Source organism: Andrena cerasifolii, chromosome 4 (genome assembly GCF_050908995.1).
Source record: "Andrena cerasifolii isolate SP2316 chromosome 4, iyAndCera1_principal, whole genome shotgun sequence".
Classification (NCBI taxonomy): Eukaryota; Metazoa; Arthropoda; class Insecta; order Hymenoptera; family Andrenidae; genus Andrena; species Andrena cerasifolii.
Genome location: NC_135121.1, coordinates 15,167,677 through 15,192,532, shown reverse-complemented (window position 1 = coordinate 15,192,532; position 24,856 = coordinate 15,167,677). Strand labels below are relative to the sequence as shown.

Genomic DNA, 24,856 nt, shown 5'->3' with positions numbered 1-24,856 from the left:
ATTTTCAGAAGAAAATGTGTTTACACAAAGTACAAAGTTACAAAGTACAAATTATTAACGTTAAACGTGTATTAATGAAATATATTTTTTTAAAAATATTTTAAATAGTTTAAAAATTCTAATAAAGTTAATTTTATAATTATATCCTTCATTAAAACTCGTCTTTTATTTCAGCTCACTTTACCTCATATATGGTCGTTTTGGCTTTTTCTTTTTAAGTTAAATTTTAATATACTCTAAATTTATTTTAAGTATTGCTAGTCGTCATTTATCAATAGTAATGTTTAAATTATAGTATAAATCTATTTCCACACGTTTTTATAGAAAGGGAGAAATTTTATTCCACTTCAAACTTTTTTCGTCTCACTTTGCCCCGGTCTCCCCTACGTGGCTTGAACTTTCTCGAAAAATGTAATTAAATACTTACCCTCGAAACGTACCTAGTTATTTTCAAATAAAATAAGAACGATCGTCGTGCAATAAATTGTGAAATTGCAAACTTTGACGGATTGTATTTTTGCAATAAATTCGAAACCAGCAAAATGATGACTTAAGCTCCCCCTAATTTCACGCGGACTACATCATATTCCAAATTCATTAAAATCGGGGGTACCAACAATATTGAATGGCCCATGCGCCACTGAAAAAATTTAAAAAATACGAGGAGGAAGCAAAACTTGTTGTGTACATGCACACTCTAGGAAATATTAATTTCAATTTTAAAAAATGACTAAATTTTGCCCGTATGAATGTCAAGAATTTTTTCCATATCTCCTCATGTACATAAAAAAAATAGCAGAACTTCTAGTCCCCCGTAAATGAAAATAAACAAATATCGAGTGTCTTAAGATTAAAGGAAGGTATCGCTGGGATTCGGTGACGGGCAACAGACATATCGCATAATGTATTTTTTTATTATGTTTATTTTATATATCGACAACAACACGTCATACATTAGAAAACAGAAGGTTTCTTGAAGCAAACTCGAATGAAAAGTTTTGTGGAACAATCCGAGAGACACTATGTGAGTGTGCCGCGCCATCATCTATGGAGTCGTATATATATAATATTGCGTGTCCCTGTGTGTCGTAATATGTCCATGTGGATGTACGTTTTGGGGTGTCCGTGTCCTTGTGTATGTAATGTGTGTATGCATGTCATGTTACTTCCGAGTGTATGCAAACGCGTGTGTATGTATTGTATGTACTACGATACTCTTGTGTCTCCTCTTTCGTTTTCTTTCTTTCTCTCGTTCGCTCCCTTCTTCCTTACAAACTTTCTCTCCTCTCTTTTGCTCCATATCTTTCACTCTGTCACTCTCTGTCGCCCTTTCTCGCCGCTTTCTCTCCTATGCCCAGACATCCCGCGCGCCTCTCTCCCTCCGACCGATGTGAAACATTCTAACCCGCCCCGAGGAGGTTCAATCCTCCCTCGATCTCCATGGATCTCCAGGACACGACGGATCGCCAGGGGGAGGGCGACTCGTCGCGTGGATTTTCGAAAAGCCCGCCGAGGGTTCGAGACGGCGCGAAGTCGAACGGAACTCGCCCGGCTCGGTCGCGTCCCGTTCGAATCGAGACGCTCGCCCCCTATCCATGATCACGCGTTCCCCTTCCACTCGCGTGCTCCCCCCGCACGTTCACTCTTGCATTCGCTCTGCCGTTCTCTCCGCGTTCCAGACGCTCCCGCATGCGCTCCCACCTTTGACTCTCTTGTCGTGAATCGCCTCCGGAAATACGCCACGGTGATGCCGTGGTCGTTAAAACGGGAAATCAACAGTATACCTATGCCTGTGTCGCGTAATCTCTGGATTCCTTATCTGTTCCGTCGCGAGAAATTTCGCGGCGCTAGTCGCTCGGGACCGAACCGAAGGGGAAGAATAGAAATTAATGAAAACGGAATGCAGGCGTAAAAGAGAATGGAAGGCAGTCACGTGCTTCCGGCGAAAGTGATAAAACCTTGTCGAGAGTAAACGAAGGAGATACACGCACGAAGGCGCCCTCCGCGATTCAGCCAGCCGCGCGGCGGAATTTCGCACGATTTCCGTTCTGCCATTTTTGGTGCCTCTATCTATCTATCTATCTATATATATATATAATATATTTATATATTTATATATATTATTTTGTTTCTTCTTTTTTACTTCAAAAAGCGGCAGTGCATCGTCGTCGAATTCACTCTCGGGCTACGAGAAGGGAGGGCGATCGTTATCGTTACCTTTATTCACTTTTCTTCGCGCAAAAATTTTTCTCTCTTTTTTTTTGTTGTCTTCTTCTTCCTTCTGTATTTTTTCTTTGTTCACCTTCGTTTCGCGACGAGACAGCCTAAATGCACTCTCTGATTCTCTTTAAAATTTCGCAATTTCTCACACTCTCTCTCTTTCTCTCTCTCTCTCTCTCTCTCTCTCTCTCTCCCTCTCTATCTTTCACTCTTTTTCTCATCGTTTTCTCGTCCCTCTATCTCTCGTTCTCTCTTTCAATCTCTAGCTCCCGTTTCTCTTATCTTTTGTTTTGCGGTGCCGTGACACATCGTTAGGAACGTGCGAGGCCCTGGATCGGCGATGGCGCGCGCGACGGCGTGAAAGGGACGGGGGGCTGACGCGAATTTTGACTCCCGGTGCCGAAAGAGCTGAGCCCCTTAAACTAACCGCTCCCTCGCCCCCTTCTATTTTCTGTTACGTTTGTTATCTCGTCTTCGTTTTTCTATACAGCGCCAAAGATATACATACATACAATACATATATATATATATATGAGGAAAACTAGCCACGTGCCGCGGTGCCAGCGATGCGACCCCTCCGCGCCTCCTCTTGCAATAATTTATGTACAATTTTACAACCTACCACGCCGCCGACGATATAATTCTTCTTTTTTTTTATCCCCTTAATAGTTCGCCTTTAAATACACGAATAGGACCTAGACATCGTTAATTTTTTTATTTTCTTCATCATCATCATCATCTTTACATACTATACTAACGAAATCTAAACGTTCAATTTTCATTTTCACCACACTAGGAATAATAAATTTTGCCGTATCGTTAGTATACCTTTATAGAAATATGCTTACAAAAATAGAATTTCGCGAGGCGCCGAAAGCGCGTCGCTGCCGGGTGCGGGCGAGTTTATTTAGGAATTTTTCGTCACTTTTCAGCGTGTGTCCGTTTGACTTTTATTTTTCTCCCCCGTTTTGTTCTGCTTGTCTCGCGTCTCGTCTTATACATACATATACAATATAGCGTGTCCGAACGATACCGAAAGAATGTGTCTAAAAGCCCCCAACGGCGCGGCCCATCCCCTTGTCATTTTGCGTTTGGCCGAAAACGTGTCGCCGCGCCGTCTCTACCGGAATATCTCGATCTCGTCCCAACCTCCAACGACCCCCCCGTCCAGCTTTGCCCGCGAGGGATCGCGAATTTCTACCCCCGGTCCGCCGTCGCGCCGATCGCCTCTCGTTCTGTCCTCGCGCAAGTAAATTTAGAGTGTGAATTTCCTCCCTCGCTAATCCTAGTTCTCCTCACTCATCCCCTCCAACGGACTACAACCCTTTCGCGTTTCTTTCGTTCACGTATTTACCTACTTTCACAATAAACTCTCTCCACTTTCGTTCATCCTCGTTCGCTCTCGCTTACATCCCATCTCAATCGAGCAATCTCCTTTCGCTCGTTTGTCCCTTAAACATTCACGCCAGCCCCGTCCCCACACAGTCGTGCAATAAAATGTTCATCACCTTTAAACTCTCCAGTCAATCTCTCTCTTTCTCTCTCTCTCTTCGTTTTCCCTTTCCTCTTCCCCCTTTTCTCCTTGTAGAGTTTTCCCAAGAACGTATATATATATATAGATGTGTCTCAAAATTGTGAACAACTGATTCGGTTCCCGCTGCTGTTTACAATGCACGTACAATGGTAACGATAATAACGACAATCAGAATACCATTAATCGCCGTAGTTAGTAATTAATCGTAATGACAATAACAATAATGGTTAATGGTAATCATAATGATAACGGTCACAATCGTCGCAGAGTTCTCCGTGCGTTCCATTCGTGGGGATGGATGAATGATAAGACGCGAATCGTTATTAAGGTGGAGGACAAATATACTCTCTCTCCCGCTCTCTCTCTCTTTCTCTCTCTCTCTCTTTTTCTTTTTCAGCAATAATGACAAGCGACGGGTGACTGACAATCGTTAATCGCAATAATAATAGTAATCGTATCGATAATCGTTATAAAGATGCAATTTGTAATTCTTCATCTTCGTTATCGTTTTTACTCTTTTGTTTTTCGTATGCACAATAACCTCTTTTGTATTTTTTTTGTCCTCTCTCTCTCTCTCTGTCTCTTTCTCTCTCTCGCTCTCTCTCTGTCACTCTCTCACTCACTCACTCTCTCTCTCTCCCTGTCGGCTCTCACCCTCGCACACGCACTCTCCCTTTCTTGCTCGTCTTTGTCTTTTTGTTTCATATTCTTTCCACCTCTTAAATCATCCACGTGCACAATCTCTCAAGCGCGCTCCTAAAACTTCAAGTTAACATCATCATTTAGACTCGTCATTACAATATTACATTATTAGATATTACATTATATCATAATACGCTAGCGTTTATTCGATAAATTTTACATACTTTGATACGCAGTATGATGGCTTCCAAAAAACGGTCATCGGCCAACCAAATTTTTCTTCACACATCAATACACCTACGCTCAGTAGTCGAAGTTAATTTGTACTTGTAGCCATATATTATAAATATTTTTTTTTAGTAGTTTCCGGCCTCTATCATTTTTTCTCTCTCTCTCAATCTCTCTCTCTCTCTCTCTCGCGCTCTCTCTCTCTCTCTCTCTCTCGCTTTCTCTCTTCCCCGTCATTTTCGTCGCCTAAGTATTTCCTCCCGTTTTCGTTTCTCGTCTTTTTAGTTTCTTTTCGCGCACAACTTTCTCTCGTCTCCCTTGTCCCGTGTCGGTCGCCAGTGTATTTTCGAGGCCCTACAATACATTTTTTTTTTGTCTTCCTTTTGATACGAATATTTAAATATTACTTTACCACCGCGTCTCTCTTCTCCGTTGCGCTAGCATTCTCTCCCTATTCTCTCTCTTCGTCCGACTTTACCTAACACGCGCGCACGAAAACCTCCGTTTTCCGTCTTCCCATGCACTCATACACGCTCTCCGTCTCACTCTTACATTGCATCTTTGTCCTCTTCCGAAAAGTCTTTACAAAACACGACAGCGATGCGCCTTCGCCGTTCCTTCGTAGTCGCCAAACCCCTCGCCGCCTTTCCCCGCTCTTTCGTTAAGCTTAAACCCTTAAATAGTATCGAGATATCGTTGCCAAAAATATATAAAAAACCCATAATCGATTTTTCGAAATCGAAACAAGCGCGCTCCAGTTCGAAATAGGCAAGGACGCCGAATCCCGTGATCTTGGAAACGATTTCTCTTTTCTCTCTAAAAAACGTTCATTCTTTTTTGCTCCCCCGTTACTCTAGACTCGCCCCCATTTCGTTTCGTCTGTCTCTTTTAGTATCATTTTTCGTGTGTTTAGCCGAAACCGGTCGAAAATATATCTCTTCTCCTCTCCCCCTCTCTGTCAGGCGCATCTCGTTCGGGCCAGGGAGAAGAAGGAAAGTCAATTTCAATAATCGAACGCGGCACGAAGGAGGATATTTACAAAGAAGGGTCCTCGTAAGAGACAGGCCGACCGATCTATTTCCCTCGGTCTCGCGCGGATATCCCTCTCCGTGCGGCTCGCATCCGGCGCCCATGAAATTTCGAGCTCGCATCGAGATCGAGGCGCGGTCACCGGGCGACCGAATCACCCCCAAGAATTTACAATAAAATTTTGTCCTTCTCTCACCACTCTCACTCAAGCGCATTTACCTCGTGCCTCCTCTTAACATACATTCTACATCTCAAGTGCACGTAATTCGCTTCCTCACACAGGCTGCATGTCTCCGCGACGAGTCGACCTCGATACTTGTCATCCCTATACAATAGATCTTTCGGCTCTCTCACCTCTCATTCTGCCTTCGCCTCTCTCTTTTTTACAATAATTTCTTTAGAACATCCTAAAAACCACGAGAGGTTAAGGTAAAATTTGTATCTGTCCTCTTTCGTTTACTCTTTATACACCTAAAGTAACTTGCACCCGTTTCGGACGGGGCCGCCGGTGACCGAGCCGCCAATCGCGACACCGAGGGTCCAACCTCGATTTGGCGTATCATTTTTCATTTCCATCGCTACTCCCGCACCGCTCTTGCTCTTGCTCTTTCCACGTACTATCATTCCTGGTCTCGCGCACACTTATAACTTATTGTTCTCGCACGTTCACTCATACCGATCGCCCATCTGACGCACACTCTGTCGCACCCTTTAAACTCTCTGACGTCTTCTCGTTCACACACGCCGTTCCTCGTTCTCGTTTGTATCGAATTTATCATTATTATTATTATCGTGATTCCTCGCTAAAAATCTGCCGCCCCAAATATGGTTATCTTTCCATTTCATTTGCTCGTTTTATTTTGTTAAAGTTTTCTATTCCGTTCTCCAGTTTTTTTATTGCTCGCCGCATCGAACGTCTCCTCATCGAAATGCAAACCGCGACCTTTCATTTTTCTCTCGTTCTCTTTTGTTCACCGTAATGCTTATAAAAATGTACACTGACTACGCTTAAATTCCCGTCAATTGTTTTCCGTTCGTTTCGTTTTTGTTTCCCCATTTTAAGATACAACAACATACTATACGTATATGGCTCTACAGATGTTCGCTTGCACTGCAACTCAAACGTGTGTCATGAATGTCTCTTGGCCCGTCAGTGGCGGCGCAGGCGGATCGGTCCGTCACCGATTTAGTTCACGTCGTTTTAGGCCCATTCGACTGCCGTTGCTTCTCTCGTCCCTCGTTCCGTCTCGACCCGCGTTCTTCTCCGCCTCCGTCACGATGAAGTGGACGGAACCTACTGGCTCCCGATCAAGCTGCCCGCGACCGACGGGCCCAGAGTGCGGATTTAGCGTTTATTATTATTAATCTTTTTTATTTTCGAAAAATTAGGACCTTCCCGCGCGACCCGAGTCGCAGGGCCACTCGAGCGCCACGGGAATTCTTGTTTAGAAACTCCTACCCGCGTTATGCTTCTGTCGGGGTACCCGCAAGCAACACGTCCCCCCTCGTTGAAGAACGAACGTGAGAAACGCTCGTTCCCCCTGCGATCGTTCTCGCTGATCGCAGATCGACGACGGATCTGGGTGTTGTCACTCATCCTTTCTCGCTCACTTTCGTCCTTCGCTTTCCATTCGTTTTTGGGTTCGCTTTTTTGGACACGAGTTTTAATGAAGCTCGATGGGCATAACGGCCTAATGTGAAACACAGGATGTGAATTTCCACGGTGTTTAAAATGTACGGGTTCGTTCGCGAATTCGGTTGGCCAATTCATTTCGCCACCATCGTCGGCCTCTACTACCCATTTCTCTGGTCGATACGAGAGGCGTCTCGATCTCCCACGCGACTGTCTGGCCCCGACCGCCCTACCACTACTCCCGTTCAACGCGTCGAGCATCTCCTTCGGCCCGCGACGGACCGACGTGCGATCATTCCAGCTCGCTCGGCCGCGGGGCCCTCCAATCGCATGGGTATCGACCTCCCGAGGCTCGTACACCGACCGATAATCCGCGTCGTTGCGAGCGGGCAGCCCCGGTCTCGTTTTTCTTTTGACCATGGCGTGGTTCGTTTTAAAACCCCCCGTGTTGTGGTACCAGGCGGTATTACTGTATACAAATATCATTAAGTTTTACATTACAATATATCGGTCATTTGTTTCCTTTCATCATCATCTTCTTCTTTCATTCGGTTAAAGTTTATGTGGCATGTATATACGCATTGTATTCACTGTGGGAAATGAGAACCAGTCTTATGGCGCCTGACTGTAGCGCAGGCATATTCTGTAACGTAAAAATATATACATCATCTGTGTGGTATGTATAGTGCTGCTCTGTAACTCAAGATTTTACATTCAGTTTATGCATTCATCGTTAATCCTGTACAAAAAACGTTTAGCTACGCTTGAGGCAGATTCAGCCCCCTGTGGCGAGGGCCGAGCCGCGGCCTAGTACCCTCGCTCTAATCGTCGCCGGGTGTCGTCGAGCCCGTTCGCGACGTTCACGAGATGGCACGTCACGAGGGAACGGCGCGGACGGTGTGCCCGTCAGCGAAGATTAAGAGGAGGCCAGGTGGGTGACCGTGGCCCCACTCTTGCGGTTTTTTTTTCTCTTTTTCATTCATCCTCCGCGGTCGCGCGCAGGCGAGGGACTCGCGGCTCGGCCTCGGCGGGGCAAGAACGAAGCGGACCCGCGGGTAGGTCGGTTGGTTTATCATTACTGCATGTTTACGTTTTTTTTATTTTATCTGCTTACTTATTTTGTTCACAAACTGCACGGCAACTAGTGTTTCTGTTATCGTTTTTTTCATAATTTCTGTTTTTTTTTTTATTCAGTTATTCCTGTTACGTCTGTCTATTACTGCTGGTATCTGTAGATGTGCGTGGCCGTATGCGCGTTGTGTATACTGCGTGTACGTGGCGTATCCCTTGTCATCTGTGTGTACCGCGTGTGGCTTCGTAATATGGTCATGTGTGTGCGTGTCGATGTCATCTGTACGTCTCTCTCTCTCTCTGTGACTGTCTGTGTGTGTGTGTGCGTGACCGTGTTCGGAGTTTCGTGTCCTTACGTGTGTGGTTACCGGAATAATTACGAGTTTCGTCGCTGTGTCGATCAAAATAGTCGTGTGAGGATGGCGTAATCCGTGTAGTGTCCTACTTTTTTTTTCTGTTGTTCTTTCTGTGTGTGACCAAACGTCTCCCATACCTTATCGTCGTCGTATTATCATTAAATATCATTAGTATACTATATATAATATTATATCGAAAATAACGGATAATACAACACGTAGGGAATCGAGGGTTGCGGAGGCGTGGATATAGGGGTGAGTGGGTACGGCATTAGTGTCTTCTTCTCTTCTCTCGGGGGTCAATTGGGGGGTGGTGGGTGGTTACAGAATGGAGAGGATGTCGAGGGACACTGGTTACGGGGAATCGAAAGGGGCGCTAGCTGCTAATATCAGCTGTGTTTTGTTGTTTCGGGGGTTTCGCTCGTTCGCGTCCGCGATCGCTCGGCCAGGAGGGAGGAGGGTTGGCGAGGTCGGCGCGCGGCAACGGTCCCGATCGCGGTGTCGCTCTCGATCCTCGGTCCCTCGCCTGGGACCAGGAGCTGCGCTGGATCACCGTGACCGGGACCGGGCGGCGCGCGTCCGACCCGCGTTGTGGCCGACGCCGATCGAGACGCGCGAACGGCTCGAATGAGCGGCGGAGCTAAAGTTACATGGTCTCCCCACACGTGTGCGTATAATCGTAAAACGAAGTCTTTGTTTCCACTCTTTAATTACGTCGGTCTACGGAAAAAACACTAATGGGTATATATCGTGACTGTTTTTGCATTTTTTTTTTCCTCCTGCTTAACATCCGGCGGATCATTGTTTTATTACTGGCGGAGATATACTTGCACGGTACTTCTGCTCGGAGGATTACCGTGCAAGTGACGGGGGGGAGTTTGGTTGGGTTGGCTCGAGGGGTAAGGAGGGAGGGCGGCGGTTGCGGAGGATCGAAAGGAAGCTGGGGAGGAATGTCGTTGAAGGGGGACACCCTAGGGGTTACGTTCTGCCGGTTACTTACGTCGAAGGAGACGGATAGATTGGTAATTAGGTCGAGACGATTATCGGTGGAACGGGGTTAAGTAATTGGTTGATCCAGCGAAGGGTGTAAAAGGGATACAGAATCAGGTGTCGGGGTGGGGGTTGTCGTGGGACAGGTTGGTGGATGAAGACCGGTGGGGTGGTGGGATCATTAAAACCGGGCGTTGGGTTACTTTTAATCACTTGCTTATTAGAACTGGACTGGCTGATACAACTGGTAGAATACAAGTTTTTTTTTCATTCGTTTTACATACGGCTATTACTTCGATATACGGTAGGTAGTTAGTATGTAGTTGTCGACACACAATTCAATGGTTACTGGGCGTTTACTGTTTATACTGCTTTACTGCTTGTTTAATTGTTAATAATTAAGTAAGTTTAATTGTAGTTAGTTAGTTAGTTAGCTCTTACGTAGCTTCTCGTCATTCATAGTTAATGTGGTTAAATTCTACGCTTGTATTTTGGGGCTTGTGGGACGGGGGTGTGGTGGGTGGGTGAGGACTGTGGGGGTCGGGTGTCAGGGTGACGTCGGAGGGATCTCGGGGTGGAGTGACGCGCGCCGATCCGTGCTGCGGGCCCCCTCTCGCGGACCACGATCGTCGATCCCCGAGGATCGACGCGACTCCGTCGACCAGGGGCCGCGGGCGCGCTCGCGTGCCAACGGATCAGCCCGCGACTTACTTCGGGGGTAATATGACTTGGGGAGTGGGAGAGACCATAGTACACATATATATTATGTAAGTATACTTATCGCATAGTAATTGCATTTAATCAATATACGTGTGTGTTATCGGTGCATAGCAGCGTTCCGAACTCCTTGCATCAACCAAAACTGTATTTTCTTGGGGCGTGGATGGATATATCTGCGAGCGTGCGTGTATGTGTGCGTGTCTGTTTCACTCCCTGCGCACGGATGACCGTGTCTATGTGTGTGTCTGTGATCCCGCGTACGCGTGCGCCAGGGTGTCCCTTCGTTCACCGGAGACCGTGAGTGGCCTCAAGGAGACGCGTATTCGGACCTGCGTTCTCGGCGACGTCGATATCTCGTCCAGATAGGCGTGCGACGTAAGGTTCTTGGTCGTTGACGAAGAGGTCTTGGTCTCGGGGGGTTGCTTGTTAAGCGTACGCGCGCGGAACAAGGTGGAAAGCACCCCTCAGGGATATCAGTAACCGTGCCAGTAATCGCACCAAGACAGGGGGTATCCCTTCTCGCACCCCATCGTTCTCGCGCGTACACTCGACAACATGACCCCGTAAACGATAAATCTAAAGCTAGGGGAATATATAACGTCTTTTTGAACGTGGTCCCAGAATGCGAGTGTGCTGATCGTAGATCATTCGAAACGTGAAAAGGAATGGAATAGAACTCTACGAAGGCCTCCGTCTAGGATGGTCCGAGATCGTGTCTCCGAGGCAGTCGACGTGAATCCCGGAACAATGATCTCTTTGGCTAAACGAACGCGATCCTCCAGCTCGGGGTGTCATTAGGAAAGCAACGACCAAGACCGTGACGCAGCGCAGCGTCCACTGTGACACCAACGTCACCCAACACGCAAGTCCCGCCGACGACTCCTTCGAGGCTCTTATTCGTGTACGGTGTGCCTGTTCCTGTAAATGTATGCTTCAGATCAGTGACGGATGAGAAAAACGGGCAGCAGGCGAGCATCAGTCTGGCTTTGGGTGGGCGTTCGGTCTATGTCGGGCCCCTTTGTATAATTTTAGTATTTTTTTCGTATAAAATCAACACTGAAGGCACATTCTATCGGACGAGTCGGCCCAGTGTGTGCTGTGAGTGAGATTGGGCGCGGGACCCGATTCCACGCGTCCACGTTGCCGCGGCAAGCCTGGCGATTCCTTTTCGTTTTCATCCTTTCTTTTCTTTTATCGCGGACCCGAAGGGTGGCCTTATGCACCGCCCCCTCTAAACTAACGGGCTATCGCGCCTAATAAAATTATCTGGATATCCTCTCTGGGGTTCTCTGGAGAATCTGGGATGAGAATCTCGGGGAGCAGAAGACAGGCAAGGGAGCAGGAATCGCGGTGCAAGGATAACCTTAATTTCCCATCCTTCTAAAGCGGAAATATCTGGCGGCAGCCGCGGCCGGGCCCCGCGCGAGAAACTGTTGATTCGTGTGGCGGTTATTTTGATCCGGTTGCCTTCCTCTATTGCGTCGGGTTTTGGGGGTCTGTTCACTTTTTTCGCTTTTCGTCGAAATGGCTATTTCAAAATTGAGAGCCGGCCCGACGCTCGCCTGACCTTGCCCAGGGGCGAACTCAAACTCTCTTCGGGGCACGTTCGTGCTTCGAGTCGCATGCAGTACGGCCTAGGTCCGCGATTCAGCCGAAGACTACGCGTCGTCGAGAGGGTCTTTGCGACATGTCGAAATGAAAACCGGTCGCCGGGCACGCCCGACTTCTTGGCGCTCCTGGCTGCTGGCGTCTAGTGAGAAACTCGGGTTGAGTTCACCGAGGATCGACAGGCAGAAATAATGATCATAACGGAACGAGTATGTACACTGAATCGATCATAAAGTTGGTAAATTATTTAGTTCCGTTGCGAAACGCGACAAAGTATATCCTGCGGGCTTTGGAGAGTTGGCACGATCGATCGGAGTATCGACGACGATCGCGAGGTGATCGATGAAGAAGCGAAGCTATTCCTCGCGCGATCCTCGGTGCAGAGTGATTGAAAAATTAAAGCCGGATGGAATCGTTTAGCGTCGATTATCGGGGAACCAGTGAATGGAGCTGATCGCCCGGCGTGGTCTTCGTCGAATAGCAGGGACAGGCCATTCTAACATGGACTTGGAGCACAGGGATCATAACGAGAAGAGTCTGCGTGTTAATCTCGTGTTGCTCGAGCCTGTGATGAGCTCGTGTGTGTTTACGTGTGTTGCGCGTGCGCGTGTGTATTCCATCGTTCTCTGAACTTGGCAGAATTTCGTCGGAGAGGGAAACATTGCTCACTAGTGCGGAAGCACATAGAACCGACAGGAACCCTTCGATCGGTCTGGAATCGAGTTTACGTTACACCCGGTAACGTAAGGCACGGGACATCACCGTGATCAGGTATCGTTACCGCGACTCTGAGCGTCGCTCGTTCGCCACGGATCGATCGAGGGACGATCGATCGCCGAGAGACGTAGCCAGCCCGTCGAACGAAATCGTGAAAGTGTGAACGATCGACGCGCTTGCGAAACGGTCCCACGGATAACCTAGCGCGGCTCCTGGAGCTCCCTAACTTCAATTAATCCTCGAACTGTACGCGATCACCCTCTGATAACGGCAAAAATCTATATATAACATCCGGGTGGAGATCTCCGTGCGATGGCGGATTATTCCAAGCGGTGATCGGGCGCCATCTACGCCTCCCCCGATCTTCCCGTTCCCCGCGAGCGCAGCGCGCCGAGATCCAGCGAAAAGACCGGCTGAATTCGACCGTCGGGATCGAGCCTCGTCCCCATATCTGCTCAACGAGTCAACAGTCGAAATAATCAATCGAGGTAAACAGCGGAAAGTAACTATTTTATCACATACACAACCAAGGCTCGCCTCGACGTCAGCGCACCACTTTCGTCGGGGAAGGAAGAGAGGGCGCGCGATGGTGCACCGTCAAAAGACTTACTAGCAACAAAACGTTGTTAATAAGAAAAAACACGTGGCCGCTCGATCGGCCGTGAAGCGACGACGAACGTGCCTGCGAATGTACAAAGAATCGTGGCAACCGATCGGCGACTCGAGCGCCGCACACTGCAACGCGAACGATTCCTTATTTCCGCACCGGAGGCGCTAGAGATGGTTCGCGCGTGCCGAGAGGGCGCGCGAGTTCCGCGCCACGGTCGCCGTTGCACCAAGAAGTTACTTGCTAGGGGAAAAACGTAAACACAACAATATCGTATGGTTTGGGGACGTCGATCGAAGAGAATCGCTCGTTACGAACGGAACGCTCGCAATTTCGCCGCCGGTTCTCGTCGACGGACGTCGCGTGGCACACTTAGAAAACAGAGGCAGAGGGCTCGGAGGAGTGTTCTTCTCTTTTCTCACGCGGAACTTGTCGTCTAGGCCTCGGTTCCTTTCCTATTCTGCCCGCTAATGGACGATACGTGATCGCGCTGGAGGACATCCGCCTCGTCTATTAATTCTACTAATTTGCGCTAGCTGCTTCGTTTCCGCTTCGCTTTCACTGTACGCTGAACAAATTTACTAGAATGCCTTTCCGTTGTCGCGCCAAAATGTTCTCGCGTTCTTCGATTCGATCGTTTGACTGTCGGGTGTCAATCTGTCGTTTCCACGTGGAATGTGCTCTGTTCGAAGGCTTATCGGGGAGAGGGTGCTGGTCGCGACCCCCTCGATTCTATTGCTTGTCCGTGAACTATTTGCGTCGTCCTGTTCGATTCGAAACATAAAACCAGTTGTCCTCGAGTAATGCTGCTTCATCGTGGATCCCCGCGTGGCTCGAGCCACGCGCGGTGGGTGAAGAGAAATATGTGTCAGAACTGAAAGCCGGTTTTTAAAGAGCAAGAGCGCCTTCTGCGCATCCCTCCATGAAACATTCGCACCCTCAACGTGATCAATTCGAAAATGGTTGAACCGTTCCTGGAACTGTCAAAGGGTTCGTGTGCCGTTTCTTTTCCGTCGACGACAATTTGGTAGCCGGGAGGCCTACCTTCTGCGCGACAGGTAGCTCCCCTGGGGAGGATTAGATTCATCGTTAGCTCCCGAGTTTTTAGATTCCACGTTTTGCTTCCTCTTTGTTTTAATTTTATTCGTTCCTTTTGCTTTAGAAAAATTTCGCGGTTCAATTGGTTTCCATGGTAGCGTCCAATGGTACGTTTATTCCCGGAGTACAATGGGTACGAATCGGTCGACGATTGTTTCAAGTGATACGCGGTTCTTTTTCTTTCCTCTTTCTCTCTCTTTTTTTTGTCGTGATTTGCGTGGCGTTGGGACTGGGGGCGGGGGTTTGGATAGGTGGTTTAGGTAACACGGGATGGGTGGTTCGGGCGGCGGGGATGGACAGCAAAGCAGGGTGGTACGGGGGTGCTTCGTCGGGTAGCATAGAGTTCCAAACGCTCCGTGATCTACAGACATTCAATATTAAACAGATCAATCAACTATGTCGTCATATAATACCACTAGGATAGTTCATAATCGTAAGTTATATCAATAATATAATTATATCATTAGGTATCATTAATGCTTGTATGTGTGTTGTTTGTGTGTTCTCTTGAGTGTCTATCTCGCGAGTGTATGTCCCTTCCTTCTCTCTCGTCTCTTTTCCTCATCTTCTTCCCCCTATCTCGCTCTCGTTCTCACGCACCTTTCTCTCCCTCACTTTCTCTCGCTTTCTCTCTTTCTATTTCTCTTCACTAATTACTTAAGTCTCAAGTTACAAGCTAGCGTATAAATGATGGGTAAGAAACGACCACCTCGACGAGAGGGAGTCCGACGATTGGGAGGACGCGACGCCCGACGTCGGGGAATGCTGAGGGCGTCGCGGTATCGGCCTTGCCCCGAGTCAGAGATAAAAGAAATAGGAGTCGAACACTCGAACGAGGGAACTCGAGCGCGATCGTGTCGTAGGAAAAAGGAAAAATTAAAAATTTATCCAACGTCACGCTCGATCGGCACCGCCCCTTACTTCTCAGGCGGCCGATCTCTAGGCCCCGGCCGGACCGCTTCGTCTCGGTGGACAGTTTGTTAGCCGCCATATTTCACTTTCTCTCTTTCTCGCTTTCTCTCTAACCACTCTCTCTCTTTCTTTCTTCCTTTCTCTCTCTCTCTCTCTCACTTTCCGTCTCACTTTATCGTGGGCTGTCCTCGGTTCACCGTATTCTTTTTATACTATATATCATTATAATCGTATTATCGTTATAAGTTATTATTAGTCATTAATTACCTTTTAATTAATCGTTAGGTATAATTCAATTAATCAATACTCTTAACCCTTTTATCGTTTAATAATTATTGTTAGGTAGTTTATAGTTTTTTTTTATTTAATTAATCCTTATTAGGTTTTCGATAACGCGTACGGATTATTATTATTAGTATTATCATTATTCTTTATCATTATTCATTCTCTTTCTTTTCTTGGAAGCAAGCCTTAATTCCTTGTCGTTTTGGGAAGGATTTTACCGAGGGGGTGGAAGGTGGTTGGTGATAGTGGTGGTGGTGGTGGTGGTGGTGGTGGCGGCTCTCGTCTCTTATCCCGTTACAGCGGCGGTTACGAAGGGGGAGTGGGGGTGGAAGGGGGTCTGGGATGGGATCTCGGAGGGGACGCACCTGTTGTCCCGCGCGAAAATCTGCGAAAAATCAGAAAGTCGAATAGCGAATCTCCAACGATTCCGTGAATTTTCTTTTCGTTCCGTTTGTTTTTCCTCCGTTTTGCTTGTTTTAATTTTTCATTCCTTTCGCATTTTTTGTTATCTCTCCTATTCCTTTCAGAAATCACTCATTCCGTTCTCAACCTTTCTCTCGCACCCTTTCTGTCTACCACCTCGCTCTCTATCCACCTATCAAAAAACAGCTCTCCTTCCCGTACACTCAATCGTTCTCCTCTCCTTTCCTGTGTTTCTAAATTTTTCGCATTCTCTCTTTCTCTCCCTTACATGCACTCTCTCTCTCGCTCTCTCTCTCTCTCTTTCTTTCTAAAACACACATGCTCTGTGGTAGTATCGCGTCGTTTCCCTACGCGATGCGAATTGCTCGGAACGCGACGCGTTTTCAACGAATTGCAAGCGGCAAGGTATTATTCCTCGTTATAACATTATAGTTCCTGATCGACGGAGGAGGAGGTGGAGGAGGAGATGCGTGCCCCTCCTCGTCCAAACCGCGTGGTTGGACGCTTCTCCCCTGCCTAGTCGGCTCTCGAATCTGTCCTTTAGTGTGCTTATTTCCTGTAAATCGTTTCCGGTGTATATGCGCTGCTTTCATTGAGAGAATTCGATCGTGTCGGTCGGCATCTGCCGTGTCACTGGCCGTGTGTCATCCTCCACGTGGCTCCGCTCTTGGGCTCGATGATGATCCTGCTCCGCACAGGCGTCTCGTTCAGGCATGCCCGGCTTCGCGATCGCGGATCGATCGCCGGAAGTACGATGCTCTCTCGCCGCTTCGATTCGTAATGCTGTCCCGTCAGCGAGTCGTGAGACATATCATACATATCTTTCTATCTGTGCATTTGCGTATTTACCTAGAATTCTATTGGGGGAGGTGTCTGTGCTTGAATGATCAAGATCGTTCCAGCCGCGGCACATCGGTCGGCGGCCGCGCCGATCTTAATCCCTGTCTGTGGTAGATTCACCGATCGAACTTGTTGCCGCGCCTAATCCCGCGAAGAACCTCGCCAGCGATATCTCAGAAAGCGACGGTCGCAAGAACTGTGTCCAGTGCAATTGTAACTGTTAAGGGCCGACCACCTCTGCCCCGTATGAGGAGAGACAGAGGTAGCGGCGTTTGAGGTAGAAAAGTAAAACCGTGGCTGAGTGGCCTCTTGATGCCCGCACTGTAAACGAGCCTGTAGCTCCAGCGAGCCGAATAATGCTCGTCAACGATCAAGCGACTACTACTGACCGTAACCGCCGCCCGATCAGGCGTCGATATTACTACGCTCGGGGAGGAGCAGTGCCTCGAAACGAAAACCTGGCGCCGATGTCTGCTCGGCGCGTCTGCCTGTAAACTAGCGGTAAGAACTCTGCGCGGAACGCTGCCGAAATGAAACAAGTCCTCGATGAATCGTCCTGGTTAAGGTACCGGCGAAAATGTTAAGCTTCCTTCCTATCATCGATCGGCGTCGGGGTACGCCGTTATTATCGCTCCTCCGAACGACTTCTCCCCGTCCACGATTATCGACGAATCGGACGAACGAACAACAATTGTCCCTGCGATTATTGCCTGGCTGAATTATTATATCTATCTGTGATAATCGTTACTTATATGTACACTGAAGACTAATCAGCGAGGGCCAGGGTTACTGGCTCCCGTCTCTACTTTCCGTCTCTCTCATCTCATTCCCTCTCCTTGTCCCCGTCTTCCTCTGCTGTTCGTCGGAACGGAGATCCCGAGACGTTGCACGTTTCCGGGGCATTACGCCTCGCCGAGGCTGATCGCATTTTCCTACAACGTTCTCCATTGTCACGGCTGTCTGCTTGCGGGGGTGTTCCTGTGTCTGCTGTATGTGTGGTCGAGCCGCGGCGCGTCGCTTTCCGCGCTCGTTGCTGCGCTATATTGTCTCTTGTGTCCAGTCGTCGGATCTTTCGAACGGGTACTGTTCGCTTCTAACTGTCGGATTGGACCTGGTCAGTTGGATCGTCGCGTGCTGATACTTAGAGGGGCTTGGGGCGGATTTCCATTGGGATCCTGCTTCAAATTGCTACGTACGCGTGCGTACCTGTTCCGCATCCGTGACGAATTCGAAACGTCGTTGACCGGAAAGCTGCCGAAACGATCGCTCCTTTGACGACTGTTGTTTTTCTCTGGCCATTGGCGATTTCTCGCGAACAAGTCGGGTGTGCGAGGCTGGACGAGCTGGCCCAATCGCGCGGATACTAGTCACGGGATCGGCTGAGAGGATTGGAACCCAACATGGGGAACTCTGGATCATTCTAGGTTTACAGCGAATGGCAACGTACGAATAGTTCGTCAGCTTTGAGTATTCTACTTGGTAATAGTGGACATTTCGTAATTTCGGAGAGTAACTCAGGATATCTTCTTCCCTAGTTTCTTAAAGATGCGTTCGGATAAACAAAAGGACGTTTCGCCTAATGGAGTTGAGCTCAGATTCTTAATCCTCGTTTCCAGCGACTCCCCCAAGTCGCTCAGCCGTTCATCTATGCGCAGCATCGTATTTCGCGAATGATCCTCGCCTCTTCGCCTAAGTCATGAGTCGAGTCACTCCGTGATACATCGCACGTTCGGTAAAAAGAAACGGATGGCAAAGAATACCGCGGATCTACGCGACGAGATAATACGTGGTCGATCCCTCCTCAACACTTGAATTCGCCTCCTTTCGCTCGCTAATCTCTCGTCCTTCCTCCTTGGTATCTACCCTCTACGGTAAGCTTTTCGATTCTCTCGGATTTTCGGCGAATTTTCCGTCGCGCCGGCCGCGGGAAACAGCGAGTCGACAGTCGAACCCTGCGTCTACGTTTCCGATTACTCCACGTCGTCCGTCCGCGTTCCCTGCCTGCCCATCTGCTGTCAACAAGCGTCCTCGTCGAGTCCACCCGCTTTCTCCCGCCCGAAGACGAGCGTCCTTCGATTAATTCCGTGCGACCCGTCCGCTCGCGTCCTTGCCTCAGCTTCTACTAAATGCAGGAAGTGTTTTTCTTCTACGTCGTCGTTCACCTCTTCACCGACGCGAGAAAGGAAACGCCATCTCTCCCGTTCGCTTTCTCTCTCGCCCTGACGGATTGGCTGTTTTTTTTTTTTAAACGTATGTGCGCATGGTATACCACTTGAGAATTTCTTCTGCTGCTCTTCGTTCTGGAGCGGACTAAGGGTTCGTTTTCTTGGGGATGAGGGGAGGGTAGGTATGGGCGGGTGATGGGGTTGGAGGGACAAATTGCGAGGGGATATTGCGGGAGCGGGGCGTTCGGGCCGCGCGACCATCGACTGGCGACCTTCCAGCGATTCGAAAAACGGGGTGGCGGAGCAAGGGTGGCTGGTGAAGGGTTTTGAAAGACAGGCCCCGCGTCCAAGTCAGACACGGTCGCGGCGACTCCCGCGCACACTTCCGGCGCGACCCGTTTCCCTCGTCCGACATGGACGCGTACCGTAAGAATTTCGAATCCTGCCAGACGCGGCGGGAACTGAGAAGATTATTTTTTCACTCTCCATCTTCACTAAACGTCGTCATCCTCCTCTTCCCATCTCCTCCCGTTCATCTTAGTTGCCCATTCCCCTAAATCGTTCGATGGTTTGGTGGTTTGCTGAATTAGCTGCGAGGTTTCGAAACTCCCCGCCGCCGGCGGATATAATTCTATATGTATACATATATTTATAATATATCATTTATACAATCTAGAGAAAGAGATTTGGGGGGGGGCGAGGGACGTGGCAGAGGGTGTGGATGGGGAGTTTGAAGCGGGAAAGGTCGCGCGTCGTCTGTCGGCGTGCCTGGAAAAAGTATATACTAAGGCCGATTTTGGTTAAGAATACGCGTTCGCATTATCATCTTTTTTTTCACTTTCTCTCCCTCTCTTTCTCTCGCTCGCTCGCTCGCTCTCTTTCTCTCTCTCCCTATCTCTCTTTCGTCTTCCACTCTTTTGATCAACTTTTAATTTTAACATTAAGGCGCAACGTGATAAACTTGTACTTTTTTCCTTGATGTGTCTTTTTAGATTCTGGCCGAAACTGCGTGTACGTGTGGCGGGTGTCCGTGTGTATATCTGTGCCCGGGTGTACATTGGCCCGTCCGGCCATGTTGCGTATGTTGTTTGTGTCCCTCTACGTCCCGTGTGTCGTTGTACGCGTGTGTGTGGGGTGTGCTGCTAGGCGATTGATGGGACCCTCGCCTTGCCGAGCACTTAACTGTTGTGTGGTTCGCTGGCGAACGGGAACGAAGCCGCGCGCCGGTTGTCGCGCGACCACGTTCCCGCCCGCCATTCGAGCTGAGTTTTATCCTTTTCTTTTTGGTGTCTGCCGAAAAATGGAATTTTTTTCGCTCTACGTCGCGAGGAGGAACGCCCGGCTCCTGTCCACCTTCGAGGCTACTCGGGAACGTTCCCTGAACGAGGCTCCCCGTTCGGCGAAACGATTGGCGGACGTGCCCCCGCGCCACGTCTCTGTGTGTCGTCTTGTGCGCAACCTAGGACAGCAATGAATCGTATCCGAAACTTGTGTCGAAAGCGAACTGAGAAAAACGCCGGTAAAACGTACGAAAGGAATGTCCTCGTGTCGAAAGTGGTATAGTCGTTAAATATCGTAATGCGTGAAAAGTAGGCAGGTTGGCGGGCTGGGACACCACTGCCTCCGTGGTTGGTTCCGGGGGTTGCTGTGATCGAGCGAGGTCGGTGTGTGCACGACCGGCTCATCTATTGCGACGAAGAAACTGTTGCGGCGTTGTCGAGCGACGTGATCGGGGAATATTGTGGGTGTGAATCGAATGCCTGGGGTCGTGGACTTTCCGTGCTTGTCTATTGTAGAGCGCTGTTTCTTAACTGTTGATGAACATCGAGTTATCCCGCGATCGCGTCGCTCGAGGTTCATGAAACGTCCTGTGAACTGTAGGTTCTGGCGTCAGGACCTGTGGTGATCTGCGAAGTACTGTGTAACTGGATGAGGGTGAACGGAGGCAGAGGTTCCGAGCCTAAAATGTACATGCTTGTGGAGGTTGCCCCGACTCGGCTGGAAGAATCGAGCCGACCAGGGCGCAGAAAAACAATTCCCACAATATTCTTACAAGACGTTCCAGCTGACCGGCGCATAACGGCCGTCCATCTGTCGCCGATCCCGTGTCGCTCGCTACCCCCGTTTGTCGGCTTTCCTCGGTGCACCTTTCGAAAAAAATATTTACGCCCGAAACTTTGTTTCCCGCATTTAACGACGCGAAAGTTTAACGACTAACATTTAGCTTTATCAAAGTATTGTCTGGCTTTGGCGTGATATTTTTTTAAACACTATATAAACCCCCGACGCTCTGTCCACGGGACCGACAAAGATGGCCGACGCTATTGCGCCCAGGGTCACGTCCCATTTCTTTTTTTTTTTTTATTTAGTCTATAGTACCCCAATCAGCGGAGGGTCTGCGCTTCTATATTATCTCTGAGGACTTGATTGGACTCAACGCGGCGATCTAGCTCACATCCTCACACATCAACGTAGGTATTTTTTTTTTTTTTATTATTTTGGTTGTTTTATTTTGTCTGTTGCATGCTGCTTGACTGCTTGTCCTCGCTTCTTCGTTTACTAAATAAGATATCTCTCTTTCTCTATCTTCTCATCGCTTCTTCTCCGCGGTTCTTTTTGTTTTTATTTTTTTTTTTCGTCTCTCTTCCTCATCTTTGTATGTATCGTTAACCTTAATACACCTACGATTTCCTACACACGATAATACGTATTAACCTAACGCGACTTGCCGGCTGAGACGTATGCGCAAGTAAAACATACTCCAGGTATACACAGACATTTTTAACGCAAATCGCATTCTCATCATCACGTTGTGTGCTCGCCTCGGGGTACACGCACGTATGTATGTACATTCACCACCCCCCTACTTCCGGCTCCTCGACTCATTTAATGACGCAGGGATCGCAACGATAGAACAGAAGGATTCCCGGTCCACCTGTTTGTCGCGAGATCGCTAGATGAGAGTGATGAAAATTGGGGGAGCAAATCAACGGCGGAGATGAAGGAAGAATTGCAACCAGACTAAATCACCCAGTTAAGATTCATTCTCCCCTATAAAATCTAACAGTCGATGAGAACGAAGGGATGGCATCGTGACTATCGATGCGGAGGAAACACGAGATCCATCTCCACTTATCAGACAGCAGAACGTTATTCTTTGCCTCGCGTGGATACCGATGGTACAATTAATTGACGTCCAGCCGAGAAGTGCTCCTTCTTGCCTCAAAGGGACGAACGACAGACGAATCATCGTAAAATAGAAAATAGAGTGGTAGGAATACCAGGATCTCGTCAAGATTCACGCTTCTCCGCTAATCATTCGTTGCTCTAACACTCGGTGGCTGAAGGGTTGGATGGATAGCGACACCTTTTAGTACCTGCCGTTCTTGGTGCTCTGTGTGTATTGCCTGCTCCCTTTGCAATCGATTATATCCTCCTCGATAGCGCTACTGAGTCGGCCGACGGACCTGTACTGGGCCACTTAATCCCGTCCTCTCTGTCTATCCATTTCTTTAATTTTCCTCCCACTTCTCTGTTCCCGAAAACGGATCACTCTATCCCTCTCACAGTCGCTCACTTTCTATCACGCAAAACATATGACCGCACGTAACCGTCACGTATACACCACGCATATGTACTCGTATCATCGTTTTCTCCAGTGGACTCACGCTCGCGAAAGAATTGCCAAAAGTATCGTGCACGAAAAGGGTGTGGGGTGGGGAGAAAATTCCTCGTTAACTTACACTTACAACTGGTCTAATAATTTCTCCTCTCTCTTATTCTCGCCTCTTCCTCCTAATTTTCTCTCTTTTTTATCATTTACTAGCCTCGTCTCTTTACAATACATATATGCGGACCTCCCGGTAGGCAAGGAGGTCGGCGCTCTCTGTATAATTTTTTCACATTTTTTTTTCTTTTCAATTTTTCTTCAACGCACTCGCTCCGTCGTCCCGTTCGCCCCGCGCACTCGCTCGATTTCACTTTCACCCTTGTCCCCTGTCGCTCGTCGCCTATCACTCCCATTCGCTCCGGTCGTCATTCATCCTCAACTAGGATCGGTTTGCGCCGAACGTCTTTCGTCCGAACTCAGTTCCGAAATCGCGATTCGCCTGGATTTCACCTCGGCCGTGACTTCCTCCCTCGATCTTCCCTTCTTTCCGCGGCCGTTGACACTTTCTCGAACACGCGCGTTTGTAACTTTGGCCTCTCATAGAGAATAAAGCCAGCAATTTAATAGACGTTTAGATGTGAGTTCAATATTTTGTATTCATATATGAGATCGTGTGTTTTGAGTATTTATTTCTTATACAAGCCAGATGTTTCAGATTATTATTCTCATACTTTGTTAAATAAACAGTCGCTCACTGGTTTCCTAGTAAGAGTGACGCGTGAATGAATCCACCGAAGAATAAGTACAGAAGATAATTATAATAAATAAGTTGTCAAGATTCAGAAGGTAAACAAAATGAAGAAATTAATTGATAGTCGCATCGGATAATTAACAGCAACGTGGGCAAATAATAACTTCTACTGTCTACGCAAAAATTTAGAGATATACTAACACATCGCGCACGAAAAGTAATAGAGACACATAACCAACGTCCCTCGCTACTACCCCAAAAAATGCGAATTCCAATCCCCTTGAAGGATCGACATTAAATTCGAAAACTGTCGCGTCCTCGAGGTGCCCTGTGTCGCAGAAATGTCCGACAAAGTGCCAACATCCATACCGTCCCCGGACCGAGAGAAATCACCTGTTGAGATCGCGAGATTTCGTGGTTTCAACGACGGTCGCATCAAGGACACTTGGCTCCCTACACGCTTCTACACCATTCCCGATTTCGACGGTCTCCATCCTCTTGTAACCCCCGCCCCAGCATATCTGCCCACCCACCCGCCCCCCCCCCAGACCCCACCACGACTCGAACGGTTCCTCGTGGTCGCGGCTGACGGACTTCGAGAGGTATACCGTTTCTTCGAGACACTTCCAACCCCCGTGGATTGTCGGCGGAGCTCGAGGAAACCATTCGTCCATCGACAACGCTGGATTCGAGACACCGGGACCTGGGGTTAATCTTGGGAGCATTCAGTGTTACGAGAGCTGGAGTATCGACAGCCTCTCGTTTCGTGGCCTGCAGAACGAAAGATTCATTGGGAAGGTAGTCGACCCGTTGCAGGCCGTTTTACGTTGTTGAAAGGTAGTGCCGTTAGTGGTTTCTTTTTTTTTTTTCTAATTTCGAGGTAGTTGAACGGCGCTCGATGGGGTCGTGTCTGAACGAGAGGGGGTTTGTTCGTTTAAAGGCTGCCCGTCGAACGTTTCAGCTAGAAGGCGAAGCGATAGGAACTTTAATTTAGAATTTTTGCTACCTCTATTAACTTTTCTCATCACTCTCGCTCGCTCAATCTCTCGTTCACACACGCACTCTCTCTCTCTCTCTCTCTCTCTCTCTCTCTCTCTCTCTCCCTTTCTCCCCGCGGAATAGACCTCGAAAATGCTGCCAAAGATATTATACTTCAACTAATTCTCACGATCTTAGACCCTTCGTTCTGCGATATTACTGACTGAATAGTTTCTCACTCGCCTTTGAAACGAACAACCCCGCTCGAATGAAACGGAAGCGACTTCGCGGTGAACGCAATCTATCGTACGATTAATTTAATACCCATAAACGAAGGGATTTAAATGATGATGGCGACGGAAACGAATGTTCCATTGTAACATGGCGGCCTGCCCACGGGTCGAGTCTGTGATCGAGGCAGGAGTCGTCAACTGCCCCG

General features: G+C 48.4%; 1 long non-coding RNA gene across 1 annotated transcript; it reads right to left on the bottom strand.

Annotated features, from left to right (window-relative positions):
* Positions 1-2,193: 2,193 nt before the first annotated feature.
* On the bottom strand, positions 2,194-23,974 carry LOC143368421 (uncharacterized). The gene is made up of 2 exons (XR_013085233.1): positions 12,186-23,974; positions 2,194-12,146 (listed from the first exon to the last, which is right to left on the bottom strand). It is a non-coding gene; the product is annotated as an uncharacterized LOC143368421 (long non-coding RNA).
* Between the last annotated feature and the right edge of the window lie 882 nt (positions 23,975-24,856).